The following is a 15,412-nucleotide window of genomic DNA, read 5'->3' on the forward strand; positions in this document are numbered from 1 at the left end:
CCCATTTCCTTTAGGCGGTTTCTTACAGTTCGGTCACAGACGTTGACTCCAGTTTCCTCCCATTCGTTCCTCATTTGTTTTGTTGTGCATTTTCGATTTTTGAGACATATTGCTTTAAGTTTTCTGTCTTGACGCTTTGATGTCTTCCTTGGTCTACCAGTATGTTTGCCTTTAACAACCTTCCCATGTTGTTTGTATTTGGTCCAGAGTTTAGACACAGCTGACTGTGAACAACCAACATCTTTTGCAACATTGCGTGATGATTTACCCTCTTTTAAGAGTTTGATAATCCTCTCCTTTGTTTCAACTGACATCTCTCGTGTTGGAGCCATGATTCATGTCAGTCCACTTGGTGCAACAGCTCTCCAAGGTGTGATCACTCCTTTTTAGATGCAGACTAACAAGTAGATGTGATTTGATGCAGGTGTTAGTTTTGGGGATGAAAATTTACAGGGTGATTCCATAATTTATTCCTCAGAATTGAGTGAGTCCATATTTTTTTCCTCTGCTTGGTCTAAAAAGTAACCATTACTGACTGCCAGAATCTTTTTTTCTTGATTTCTTATAGTGTTTCTTAAAGCCAGAAAGTTGCCATTTGAAATGACTTTAGTTTTGTGTCATGTCTGTGATCTGCTTTTTTTCTACAAAATTAAACAACTGAATGAATATCCTCCGAGGCCGGTGATTCCATAATTTTTGCCAGGGGTTGTATTATCTGGGTTTTTAGACATTGTTATTGTGTTTGTTTTATGTAAACACGTGAGAATCTTAAGTGATTTCACAGTTATTTCCAATGGGAATTGCCTTGAGCCACGATCGCATCCCGTTCTTGTCACTGTGGTGGAAAGTGAAGTTTGCTCTCTTAACTTACTGCTTATTGTCCTTTACAACACTGCTTGTGCTCTTTGTTCCAGAGTAATATATATAAGATGTCTGAAATTCAGTTTGCGTTTCTGAAGTTTCACGCAGGTTGAAAGTAGCAGACGGGGAATATTTGGAATATTTGTTTTGGCAATTGTTCAGGGGTCTAATGCATGCAGTCTCTTATAAATGTTAAAACCCCAATTCCAATGAAGTTGGGACGTTGTGTAAATTGTAAATAAAAACAGAATACAATGATTTGCAAAACCTCTTCAACCTATATTCAATTGAATACACCACAAAGACAAGATATTTAATGTTCAAACTGATAAACTTTATTGTTTTTGTGCAAATATTTGCTCATTTGGAAATGGATGCCTGCAACACATTTCAAAAAAGCTGGGACAGTGGTATGTTTACCACTGTGTTACATCACCTTTCCTTCTAACAACAGAAGGAAGTTGCCCATGCCATGGGCACTAACACACCCCCATACATCACAGATGTTGGCTTTTGAACTTTGCACTGGTAACAATCTGGATGGTCTTTTTCCTCTTTTGTCTGGAGGACATGACGTCCATAATTTCCAAAAATGATCTGAAATGTGGACTCATCAGACCACAGCACACTTTTCCACTTTGCATCTGTCCATTTCAAATGAGCTCAGGCCCAGAGAAGGCGGCAGCGTTTCTGGATGTTGTTGATGTATGGCTTTCACTTTGCATGGTAGTTTTAACTTGCGCTTGTAGATGTAGCGATGTACTGTGTTAACTGACAATGGTTTTCTGAAGTGTTCCTGAGCCCATACGGTAAGATGCTTTACACAATGATGCCGGTTTTTAATGCAGTGCCGCCTGAGGGATCGAAGGTCACGGGCATTAAATGTTGGTTTTTGGCCTTGCCACTTACGTGTAGAAAGTTTTCCAGATTCTCTGAGTCTTCTGATTATATTACGGACTGTAGATGATGGAATCCCTAAATTCCTTGCAACTGAACGTTGAGAAACATTATTCTTAAACTGTCGGACTATTTTTTCATGCTCGCCCCATCTTTGCTTGTGAATGTCTGAGCCTTTTGGAGATGATCCTTTTATACCCAATCATGACACTCACATTTAGTGTCCTCAGTTACCAAACGCTTATTGAGTGTTATTAGAAGGAAAGGTGATGTAACACAGTGGTAAACATACCACTGTCCCTGCCTTTTTGAAACGTGTTGCAGGCAACCATGTGAAAATGAGCAAATATTTGCACAAAAACAATGAAGTTTCTCAGTTTGAACATTAAATATCTTGTCTTTGTGGTGTATTCAATTGAATATAGGTTGAAGAGGATTTGCAAATCATTGTATTCTGTTTTTATTTACATTTTACACAACGTCCCAACTTCAATGGGATTGGGGTTGTACAAACAACCAAACTCATAACAGAAAAGTCAAAGGTGAAAAGAAATATAAGAAAATAAACAAAATACATGGTGCCTAAAGGCGTCGGCAGAAGCAATGCTTATCAAGGCCTACATCCCTGTATAAAGAACAGGGATACATGCCTGATCATAGACGTTTATATCCAAACACAATCTGAACCACAGCAGCATACAGCTACAGATAAAAGAAGTAAAATATTTCTCCAGACAGCTCCCAAAACACACACACACACACACACACACACACACACACACACACACACACACACACACACACACACACACACACACACACACACACACACACACACACACACACACACACACACACACACACACACACACACACACAGGTTCCATTATAGCAGCATCTAGATATAACAACTCAACCACATTCATCTAATACAAATCTAGAAAATACCATTTCTTTGTATAAATATTTGAACCAGTTGATATCTGGACATCGCTTAAGTTTCTCCGGTAAATTATTCCATTCTTTTGGGCCACATATGAAAAAGCACCCCCTAGTTGTCCTACCGCCAGCAATTGTAAAATAATATAAACCCCTTAAATTATACATTCCTTCTCTCTGCATAAAATATTCTTGAATTCTGAAAGGTAATTGTTTATTTTTCGCTTTATGCATGAACTGAACAGTCTTAAATGAAATCATATCATAAAGTTTTAATATCTTTGATTTAATAAACAACGGATTGGTATGATTCCGAAACCCTGAATTATGAATTATTCTTAATGCTCTTTTTTTGAAGGATGAATAATGATTGTAATGTAGTTTTATAGTTATTACCCCAAACTTCAGCAAAGCAATCAATGCACAATACAGAGTGTGTAGTGATTTACCATTGAGAATGTACTTTGCCTTGTTTAATATTGTAATATTTTTAGAAACTTTCTTTTTGATATGTTGAATATGTGCTTTCCAGTTAATTCTATCATCAATAATCACACCTACACACACCTACACACACCTACACACACACACACACACACACACACACACACACACACACACACACACACACACACACACACACACACACACACACACACACACACACACACACACACACACAAAACTTGTATAGACTTAAACTAGAATGTATCAAAGTACTGAAACAAAGAAAGGAAATACAAATAGCTAATCACGGCAGACATGGATTAGGAGGGATGAAGGTTACATTAACTGGAGAACAAAAAGAAGAAAATGGGAATCAGCTCAGTTATTACTCGAAATTGTTGACGTTCTAATAAGCCATCTATGTGTGGCCTGCATAAGTTCCAAGTGGTAGACTGGCCACTCGTTTGCTTCAGCCGTTTGTACGGAGTGGGTGGGCCAATGAGCTATCCAGTGTTATATACAGATCAGTGGTTTCACCAGAGCACAGTCAGCCATCGCATCTTCAGGGTTCCTGTTGGACCTTCATGGTTACTGTAGCGTCCATGAGGCACACAACGTCGCCACCGTATTTCACCCCAACAAGCAATCCCCTACTTGATCCGTTAGCCAGGTGTCACAGCAGAGAGGAGGGGTTGGATTGTGGCACCTGAATCATATTGTAGGTTACTTGACTGGACACGCATGTTTAATGAAGCAAGAGAGACACTGATTATGTGCCCATGAGAACTTTGTCAGTTATATATGCAGAGGTGCAACAGTTACTATAATGTCAGTTTGGTCACCTGGTTTGGGCATCGTATCACTTATCCTACTTACAAAACAGCTGGTGTAATTATCACTCTGGTGGCATCTTAGAGATCAGCCTTAAACTCAATATTAAAGCTAAACTATGCACAATGTAGAGGTGTTTATTAGCAGAAATGGAACACAGCATTCATTGCTATATGTGAATTAGTGTATCATTACCTGCAACTACAAATCTATGTGTTTTCATAAGCTAGGAATGAGCCTAGGTCCCTCATAGAGGTCAACATGTTGATACAATAGCCCAAAAGTTGAACATTACATGCACAACCGTTGGGCAGATAAATATAATGTCTTATCTTATTCGCCCAACCGTGATCGTGTATTTGACACGTTTTGTGCATCTGAACTACGTTTTTTTACATCACTTTTTAAGGCTCTATTGTGGCGTATGTCTGACACATTTAACGGCATCGTCTTTAATTACTGCGTAAACACCGCAATGGATCAAAACAGACAAACGCCATAAGCATTTTGAACAGAAGCCTGTTAACGATGACGAAACAGTTTTTGAACAAAATGCTGCTTGTTGGCTGTAAGATGGTGTTAGTTTGACACAGTTCCCTGGGTGTAATGAGCCAAACAGAACCGCTTGAGATCACAGCCCCTCTGTGGGGTGCGAACCCTCCCGCAGCCGGTGAAAAAATATCCGCCTTTTTTCCCTCCCGCATTGAAACCGGAAGTGAGCTTACAAGCGCCCTCATTGGTGCGTTGTGGTTGGGCGTATATGCTCGTATATTTACTTTATTGAACCAACGGTTGGGCGTATAGCCACTCCGTTTTTGTAAAATGAAGGTTCATGCATGTTGCTTGTCACAAAAGAAGACAAAGGAGCATGAATCCCCATTGCCAAGAAGAGAAAACATGACGCAAAACAAAATGCAAAATGCAATCTGCAACCTCACCACTAGATGACACTAAGCCAACATACTGTGGCTTTAAGTTATGTGTGTGCGACCGTTTACACGCACTCATACTTCATGCCACCCCCAGTCAAATGTTTGGACACGCCACTGATATGAGTGAAGTCAAATGGTGCAATGTGCTGCAAGGCTGAGCAGTTGAGCAGTTTCGCAGTTCAGCATCTTGCTCAAGGGCCTTTTGATACTCAGGTGCGCACAGGGAACAAACCCACCAACCCTTTAGTAAGTTGACCCACCTCATCACCTGAGCAGCATAACATTAAGAAAAATGTGCCTGAGGATAAGACAGGAATGACAGTTTACGATAATGTCTCCAGTATTATGTGTAGATGGAAAATTCATGGCTGTACAGTATTTATTGACATATGATAAGACAAACCACAGGCCCTAAAGTATTTGTGCATGAGTCTTATCTGGCCCCAATATTTAGGACCCTCACTTACACTTTATCCGCCACACGAGACTCATGAAATGGTTGAAGATTCTGACATTTTTGACGACAAGCACATCATAAAACGAAGAGTTCACAAAATTCCAGCCTCATTTCAGAAGATGGAGCAGAAATAAATGATGGTAAAGTACTGAACTTCAATGCAATGCCGTCTTTTATATATCAAGCGGCCGAAGCTGCAAAATGGAATAAAACTCATTCCTCTGGTATACCTTCAAATCTTATTTGCTGCTGGTAACCAGGAGTTTGGTTAATAAATATTTGCTGTCCCGCTGATCAGCATCTAGAAAGTCAGTTACTCTCACAACCTCTTTCTGTAGCAAAAAGTCTGTCGCTGGTTTGAAACTACCTGAAAAATGCTCAAAGTGCCACTTGTAATCCATCCACAGGGACACACAACCAAGTTCTAGAAAACCAGAGATCATTGCTAACACAACCGGTTGAGACAGGGCCATGAAGTGATTGAGTTCTCAAGACTGAAAATCCCAGCATGCATTGCAAACGGGGTGCAGCTAGTTTTTCAAGATGGCAGCTGCTGTGATTTGGTGCTATATAAATAAATCCAGGAGCGTATCTAAGTTCAGGTGGGTGTGGGGCGAGGGGGCCCGGTAACACACCCACCCCTTCTGGAAAAATTTTAAAATCTATAGCCTTTTTCCCACATTCTAAGACAATCTGGGAAGCTAAATACTGACAACAGTCATTGTTCTTATACACAATTTTTAATTTAAACACTGGAAATTTAATTCTGCATGCAGCAGCTTTTAATCAGCCTTTGTTTACGCAAGACCTTTTCCATATTTTATCACACCTTTGGTCAGATCTGAAACTAAAAATCTAATTAACTTGTGGCCATATGGCAAATATGCACTGCATCATGGACAAGCATCTCATGGAAATTGCAGCCAATTTTAAATGATCAAACCATGTTTTTGATTTTTTTTTTTTTTAATATACTACATGCTGCCCACCAGGGGCCTTGCTGACAGCAAGACTTGGTGGAATTTGGATTTCTACAGTGCAGTATGTTTGTTGGATTCTTAGCAGTCTTACAAAAAAAACAAAACAAAACAAAACAAAAAACAACAACAACAACAACAAAAACAAAACAAAACAAATCCTCACAAATCATGGAGGAAAAAGTGGATCTAATCTGGAATATATGTCATTAAATGTTGGGGCCAATCTGCACACAAAAAAGGACTTTGTGATTCCTATAAATGCTAAAGATTGTATTTCTAACTGGTGAAATTCATCCAAAAATACACAACTATGACAGGGCTATAAATTGAATGTGCCTATGCATTAACAGTCTATCATGTGGTCAAAAAAAACGGGATGAAGTGCAAACACTGACTCGCCAACGGTACTCCATTTTACTGGGACTCTACTCCTCTTGAACATCTTTTGATACACTGATTGTTGTGATGACTAGACTCTATATGTATATCATTGCTTAACTGCAGCATTTCTGTCTTTGCATGTTTGTAAATGCCTTGTTGTGGTTTTGTTTTATTTCACCGTTTGCTACTGTTGCTGAAACAGATGGCCACCCACTGAGTCTGGTGTGCTTGAGGTTTCTTCTCATCATCCTCAAAAAATTTCCCCTTACCACTGTTACCATTCAACAACTTTCAACTTTTTTCTTGTATAGCGCCAAATCACAACAAACAGTTGCCCCAAGGCGCTCCACATTGCAAGGCAAGGCCATACAATAATTATGAAACACAGTCTACGTCTAAAGCAACATAACCAAGGGATGGTCCAGGGTCACCCGATCCAGCCCTAACTATAAGCCTTAGCGAAAAGGAAAGTTTTAAGCCTAATCTTAAAAGTAGAGAGGGTATCTGTCTCCCTGATCTGAATTGGGAGCTGGTTCCACAGGAACCAGCTGATTTTAGAGATATTGCGTAAATGCAAAAAGGCAGTCCTACATATTTGTTTAATATGCGCTTTGAATGACATATCCTGATCAAAAATAACTCCAAGATTTCTCACAGTATTACTAGAGATCAGGGAAATGCCATCCAGAGTAACGATCTGGTTAGACACCATGCTTCTAAGATTTGTGGGGCCAAGTACAATAACTTCAGTTTTATCTGAGTTTAAAAGCAGGAAATTAGAGGTCATCCATGTCTTTATGTCTGTAAGACAATCCTGCAGTTTAGCTAATTGGTGCGTATCCTCTGGCTTCATGGATAGATAAAGCTGGGTATCATCTGCGTAACAATGAAAATTTAAGCAATACCGTCTAATAATACTGCCCAAGGGAAGCATGTATAAAGTGAATAAAATTGGTCCTAGCACAGAACCTTGTGGAACTCCATAATTAACTTTAGTCTGTGAAGAAGATTCCCCATTTACATGAACAAACTGTAATCTATTAGACAAATATGATTCAAACCACCGCAGCGCAATGCCTTTAATACCTATGACATGCTCTAATCTCTGTAATAAAATTTTATGGTCAACAGTATCAAAAGCAGCACTGAGGTCCAACAGAACAAGCACAGAGATAAGTCCACTGTCCGAAGCCATAAGAAGATCATTTGTAACCTTCACTAATGCTGTTTCTGTACTATGATGAATTCTAAAACCTGACTGAAACTCTTCAAATAGACCATTCCTCTGCAGGTGATCAGTTAGCTGTTTTACAACTACCCTCTCAAGAATCTTTGAGAGAAAAGGAAGGTTGGAGATTGGCCTATAATTAGCTAAGATAGCTGGGTCAAGTGATGGCTTTTTAAGTAATGGTTTAATTACTGCCACCTTAAAGGCCTGTGGTACATAACCAACTAACAAAGATAGATTGATCATATTTAAGATTGAAGCATTAAATAATGGTAGGACTTCCTTGAGCAGCCTGGCAGGAATGGGGTCTAATAAGCATGTTGATGGTTTGGATGAAGTAACTAATGAAAATAACTCAGACAGAACAATCGGAGAGAAAGAGTCTAACCAAATACCGGCATCACTGAAAGCAGCCAAAGATAACGATACATCTTTGGGATGGTTATGAGTAATTTTTTCTGTAATAGTCAAAATTTTGTTAGCAAAGAAAGTCATGAAGTCATTACTAGTTAAAGTTAATGGAATACTCAGCTCAATAGAGCTCTGACTCTTTGTCAGCCTGGCTACAGTGCTGAAAAGAAACCTGGGGTTGTTCTTATTTTCGTCAATTAGTGATGAGTAGAAAGATGTCCTAGCTTCACGAAGGGCTTTCTTATAGAGCAACAAACTCTTTTTCCAGGCTAAGTGAAGATCTTCTAAATTAGTGAGACGCCATTTCCTCTCCAACTTACGGGTTATCTGCTTTAAGCTACGAGTTTGTGAGTTATACCACGGAGTCAGACACTTCTGATTTAAAGCTCTCTTTTTCAGAGGAGCTACAGCATCCAAAGTTGTCTTCAATGAGGATGTAAAACTATTGACAAGATACTCTAACTCCCTTACAGAGTTTAGGTAGCTACTCTGCTCTGTGTTGGTATATGACATTAGAGAACATAAAGAAGGAATCATATCCTTAAACCTAGTTACAGTGCTTTCTGAAAGACTTCTAGTGTAATGAAACTTATTCCCCACTGCAGGGTAGTCCATCAGGGTAAATGTAAATGTTATTAAAAAATGATCAGACAAAAGGGAGTTTTCAGGGAATACTGTTAAGTCTTCTATTTCCATACCATAAGTCAGAACAAGATCTAAAATATGATTAAAGTGGTGGGTGGACTCATTTACTTTTTGAGCAAAGCCGATAGAGTCTAATAATAGATTAAATGCAGTGTTGAGGCTGTCATTCTCAGCATCTGTGTGGATGTTAAAATCGCCCACTATAATTATCTTATCTGAGCTAAGCACTAAGTCAGACAAAAGGTCTGAAAAATTCACAGAGAAACTCACAGTAACGACCAGGTGGACGATAGATAATAACAAATAAAACTGTTTTTTGGGACTTCCAATTTGGATGGACAAGACTAAGATACAAGCTTTCAAATGAATTAAAGCTCTGTCTAGGTTTTTGATTAATTAATAAGCTGGAATGGAAGATTGCTGCTAATCCTCCGCCACGGCCCGTGCTACGAGCATTCTGACAGTTAGTGTGACTCGGGGGTGTTGACTCATTTAAACTAACATATTCATCCTGCTGTAACCAAGTTTCTGTTAGGCAGAATAAATCAATACGTTGATCAATTATTATATCATTTACCAACAGGGACTTAGAAGAAAGAGACCTAATGTTTAATAGACCACATTTAACTGTTTTAGTCTGTGGTGCAATTGAAGGTGCTATATTATTTTTTCTTTTTGAATTTTTATGCTTAAATAGATTTTTGCTAGTTATTGGTGGCCTGGGAGCAGGCACCGTCTCTACGGGGATGGGGTAATAGGGGGATGGCAGGGGGAGAGAAGCTGCAGAGAGGTGTATAAGACCACAGCTCTGCCTCCTGGTCCCAACGCTAGACAGTCACAGTTTGGAGGATCCCAAAAAATTGGCCAGATTTCTAGAAATGAGAGCTGCTCCCTCTAAAGTGGGATGGATGCCGTCTCTCCTAACAAGACCAGGTTTTCCCCAGAAGCTTTGCCAATTATCAATGAAGCCCACCTCATTTTTTGGACACCACTCAGACAGCCAGCAATTCAAGGAGAACATGCGGCTAAACATGTCACTCCCGGTCTGATTGGGGAGGGGCCCAGAGAAAACAACAGAGTCCGACATTGTTTTTGCAAAGTTACACACCGATTCAATGTTAATTTTAGTGACCTCCGATTGGCGTAACCGAGTGTCATTACTGCCGACGTGAATTACAATCTTACCAAATTTACGCTTAGCCTTAGCCAGCAATTTCAAATGTCCTTCGATGTCGCCTGCTCTGGCCCCCGGAAGACAATTGACAATGGTTGCTGGTGTCGCTAACTTCACATTTCTCAAAACAGAGTCGCCAATAACCAGAGTTTGATCCTTGGCGAGTGTATCGTCGAGTGGGGAAAAACGGTTAGAGATGTGAACGGGTTGACGGTGTACACGGGGCTTCTGTTTAGGGCTACGCTTCCTCCTCACAGTCACCCAGTCAGCCTGCCTTCCCGACTGCACGGGGTCTGCCAGGGGGGAACTAACGGCGGCTAAGCTACCTTGGTCCGCACCGACTACAGGGGCCTGGCTAGCTGTAGAATTTTCCACGGTGCGGAGCCGAGCCTCCAATTCGCCCAGCCTGGCCTCCAAAGCTACGAATAAGCTGCACTTATTACAAGTACCGTTACTGCTAAAAGAGGCCGAGGAATAACTAAACATTTCACACCCAGAGCAGAAAAGTACGGGAGAGACAGGAGAAGCCGCCATGCTAAAACGGCTAAGAGCTAGTAGCTACGCTAAGCTAGCGGATTCCCAAACAGGGAATCCGACACTAGACAGGCTGTGGAGCAGCACAGGTAACGCACGACAACAGTGCTAAAATAAAATAAAAATCCACTAGACAGGCTGTGGAGCAGCACAGGTAACGCACAACAACAGTGCTAAAAAATAAAATAAAATAAAAATAAAAATCCACTGGACAGGCTGTGGAGCAGCACAGGCAACGCACGACAACAGTGCTAAAACAAAATAAAAATCCACTAGACAGGCTGTGGAGCAGCACAGGTAACGCACGACAACAGTGCTAAAACAAAATAAAAATCCACTAGACAGGCTGTGGAGCAGCACAGGTAACGCACAACAACAGTGCTAAAAAATAAAATAAAATAAAAATAAAAATCCACTGGACAGGCTGTGGAGCAGCACAGGTAACGCACAACAACAGTGCTAAAAAATAAAATAAAATAAAAATAAAATCCACTGGACAGGCTGTGGAGCAGCACAGGCAACGCACGACAACAGTGCTAAAACAAAATAAAAATCCACTAGACAGGCTGTGGAGCAGCACAGGTAACGCACAACAACAGTGCTAAAACAAAATAAAAATCCACTAGACAGGCTGTGGAGCAGCACAGGTAACGCACGACAACAGTGCTAAAACAAAATAAAAATCCACTAGACAGGCTGTGGAGCAGCACAGGTAACGCACGACAACAGTGCTAAAACAAAATAGAAATCCACTAGACAGGCTGTGGAGCAGCACAGGTAACGCACGACAACAGTGCTAAAACAAAATAAAAATCCACTAGACAGGCTGTGGAGCAGCACAGGTAACGCACAACAACAGTGCTAAAACAAAATAAAAATCCACTAGACAGGCTGTGGAGCAGCACAGGTAACGCACAACAACAGTGCTAAAACAAAATAAAAATCCACTAGACAGGCTGTGGAGCAGCACAGGTAACGCACGACAACAGTGCTAAAACAAAATAAAAATCCACTAGACAGGCTGTGGAGCAGCACAGGTAACGCACAACAACAGTGCTAAAACAAAATAAAAATCCACTAGACAGGCTGTGGAGCAGCACAGGTAACGCACGACAACAGTGCTAAAACAAAATAAAAATCCACTAGACAGGCTGTGGAGCAGCACAGGTAACGCACGACAACAGTGCTAAAACAAAATAGAAATCCACTAGACAGGCTGTGGAGCAGCACAGGTAACGCACGACAACAGTGCTAAAACAAAATAAAAATCCACTAGACAGGCTGTGGAGCAGCACAGGTAACGCACGACAACAGTGCTAAAACAAAATAAAAATCCACTAGACAGGCTGTGGAGCAGCACAGGTAACGCACAACAACAGTGCTAAAACAAAATAAAAATCCACTAGACAGGCTGTGGAGCAGCACAGGTAACGCACGACAACAGTGCTAAAACAAAATAAAAATCCACTAGACAGGCTGTGGAGCAGCACAGGTAACGCACGACAACAGTGCTAAAACAAAATAGAAATCCACTAGACAGGCTGTGGAGCAGCACAGGTAACGCACAACAACAGTGCTAAAACAAAATAAAAATCCACTAGACAGGCTGTGGAGCAGCACAGGTAACGCACGACAACAGTGCTAAAACAAAATAAAAATCCACTAGACAGGCTGTGGAGCAGCACAGGTAACGCACGACAACAGTGCTAAAACAAAATAAAAATCCACTAGACAGGCTGTGGAGCAGCACAGGTAACGCACAACAACAGTGCTAAAACAAAATAAAAATCCACTGGACAGGCTGTGGAGCAGCACAGGTAACGCACAACAACAGTGCTAAAAAATAAATAAAATAAAAATAAAAATCCACTGGACAGGCTGTGGAGCAGCACAGGCAACGCACGACAACAGTGCTAAAACAAAATAAAAATCCACTAGACAGGCTGTGGAGCAGCACAGGTAACGCACGACAACAGCGCTAAATAAAAATCCACTGGACAGGCTGTGGAGCAGCACAGGTAACGCACGACAACAGCGCCCAAAAAAATAAAATAAAAATCAAAATCCACTGGACAGGCTGTGGAGCAGCACAGGTAACGCACGACAACAGTGGTAAAAAATAAAATAAAAATCCACTGGACAGGCTGTGGAGCAGCACAGGTAACGCACGACAACAGTGCTAAAAAAAAAATAAAATAAATAAATAAATAAAATAAAATAATAAAATAAAAATCCACTGGACAGGCTGCGGAGCAGCACAGGTAACACACGACAACAGTGGTAAAAAATAAAATAAAAATCCACTAGACAGGCTGTGGAGCAGCACAGGTAACACACGACAACAGTGCCAAAAAAATAAAATCAAAATCAAAATCCACTGGACAGGCTGTGGAGCAGCACAGGCAACGCACGACAACAGTGCTAAAACAAAATAAAAATCCACTAGACAGGCTGTGGAGCAGCACAGGTAACGCACAACAACAGTGCTAAAAAATAAAATAAAATAAAAATAAAATCCACTGGACAGGCTGTGGAGCAGCACAGGTAACGCACAACAACAGTGCTAAAAAATAAAATAAAATAAAAATAAAAATCCACTGGACAGGCTGTGGAGCAGCACAGGTAACGCACAACAACAGTGCTAAAAAATAAAATAAAATAAAATAAAAATCCACTGGACAGGCTGTGGAGCAGCACAGGTAACGCACAACAACAGTGCTAAAAAATAAAATAAAATAAAAATAAAAATCCACTGGACAGGCTGTGGAGCAGCACAGGTAACGCACAACAACAGTGCTAAAAAATAAAATAAAATAAAAATAAAAATCCACTGGACAGGCTGTGGAGCAGCACAGGCAACGCACGACAACAGTGCTAAAACAAAATAAAAATCCACTAGACAGGCTGTGGAGCAGCACAGGTAACGCACGACAACAGCGCTAAATAAAAATCCACTGGACAGGCTGTGGAGCAGCACAGGTAACGCACGACAACAGCGCCCAAAAAAATAAAATAAAAATCAAAATCCACTGGACAGGCTGTGGAGCAGCACAGGTAACGCACGACAACAGTGGTAAAAATAAAATAAAAATCCACTGGACAGGCTGTGGAGCAGCACAGGTAACGCACGACAACAGTGGTAAAAAATAAAATAAAAATCCACTGGACAGGCTGTGGAGCAGCACAGGTAACGCACAACAACAGTGCTAAAAAAAAAATAAAAAAAAAAAAATAAAAAAAAAAAAAATAAAATAAAATAAAATAATAAAATAAAAATCCACTGGACAGGCTGCGGAGCAGCACAGGTAACACACGACAACAGTGGTAAAAAATAAAATAAAAATCCACTGGACAGGCTGTGGAGCAGCACAGGTAACACACGACAACAGTGGTAAAAAATAAAATAAAAATCCACTGGACAGGCTGTGGAACAGCACAGGTAACGCACGACAACAGTGCTAAAAAATAAAATAAAAATCCACTGAACAGGCTGTGGAGCAGCACAGGTAACACACGACAACAGTGGTAAAAAATAAAATAAAAATCCACTGGACAGGCTGTGGAGCAGCACAGGTAACACACGACAACAGTGGTAAAAAATAAAATAAAAATCCACTGGACAGGCTGTGGAGCAGCACAGGTAACGCACGACAACAGTGCTAAAAAATAAAATAAAAATCCACTGAACAGGCTGTGGAGCAGCACAGGTAACGCACGACAACAGTGCTAAAAAATAAAATAAAAATCCACTGGACAGGCTGTGGAGCAGCACAGGCAACGCACGACAACAGCGCCAAAAATAAAATAAAAATCCACTGAACAGGCTGTGGAGCAGCACAGGTAACGCACGACAACAGTGCTAAAAAATAAAATAAAAATCCACTGGACAGGCTGTGGAGCAGCACAGGTAACGCACGACAACAGTGCTAAAATAAAATAAAAATCCACTAGACAGGCTGTGGAGCAGCACAGGTAACGCACAACAACAGTGCTAAAAAATAAAATAAAATAAAAATAAAAATCCACTGGACAGGCTGTGGAGCAGCACAGGTAACGCACAACAACAGTGCTAAAAAATAAAATAAAATAAAAATAAAAATCCACTGGACAGGCTGTGGAGCAGCACAGGTAACGCACAACAACAGTGCTAAAAAATAAAATAAAATAAAAATAAAAATCCACTGGACAGGCTGTGGAGCAGCACAGGCAACGCACGACAACAGTGCTAAAACAAAATAAAAATCCACTAGACAGGCTGTGGAGCAGCACAGGTAACGCACGACAACAGCGCTAAAACAAAATAAAAATCCACTAGACAGGCTGTGGAGCAGCACAGGTAACGCACGACAACAGCGCTAAATAAAAATCCACTGGACAGGCTGTGGAGCAGCACAGGTAACGCACGACAACAGTGCTAAAAAATAAAATAAAAATCCACTGAACAGGCTGTGGAGCAGCACAGGTAACACACGACAACAGTGGTAAAAAATAAAATAAAAATCCACTGGACAGGCTGTGGAGCAGCACAGGTAACACACGACAACAGTGGTAAAAAATAAAATAAAAATCCACTGGACAGGCTGTGGAGCAGCACAGGTAACGCACGACAACAGTGCTAAAAATAAAATAAAAATCCACTGAACAGGCTGTGGAGCAGCACAGGTAACGCACGACAACAGTGCTAAAAAATAAAAT

The 15,412-nt window shown here is 40.6% G+C and overlaps 1 protein-coding gene and 1 long non-coding RNA gene across 2 annotated transcripts in view; one reads left to right on the top strand and one right to left on the bottom strand.

The window, feature by feature from the left end:
* Positions 1–15,412, top strand: part of LOC117530144 — a 29,635-nt gene that overhangs the window by 11,856 nt on the left and 2,367 nt on the right. The window contains exon 2 of the long non-coding RNA XR_004566193.1: positions 1,592–1,606. This is a non-coding gene — a long non-coding RNA (uncharacterized LOC117530144). The remainder of the gene's footprint in view (positions 1–1,591; positions 1,607–15,412) is intronic.
* LOC117530142 (voltage-dependent N-type calcium channel subunit alpha-1B-like) overlaps positions 1–15,412 on the bottom strand; it is a 439,538-nt gene that overhangs the window by 6,695 nt on the left and 417,431 nt on the right.

The sequence above is a fragment of the Thalassophryne amazonica genome, chromosome 17 (genome assembly GCF_902500255.1).
Source record: "Thalassophryne amazonica chromosome 17, fThaAma1.1, whole genome shotgun sequence".
Lineage (NCBI taxonomy): Eukaryota > Metazoa > Chordata > Actinopteri > Batrachoidiformes > Batrachoididae > Thalassophryne > Thalassophryne amazonica.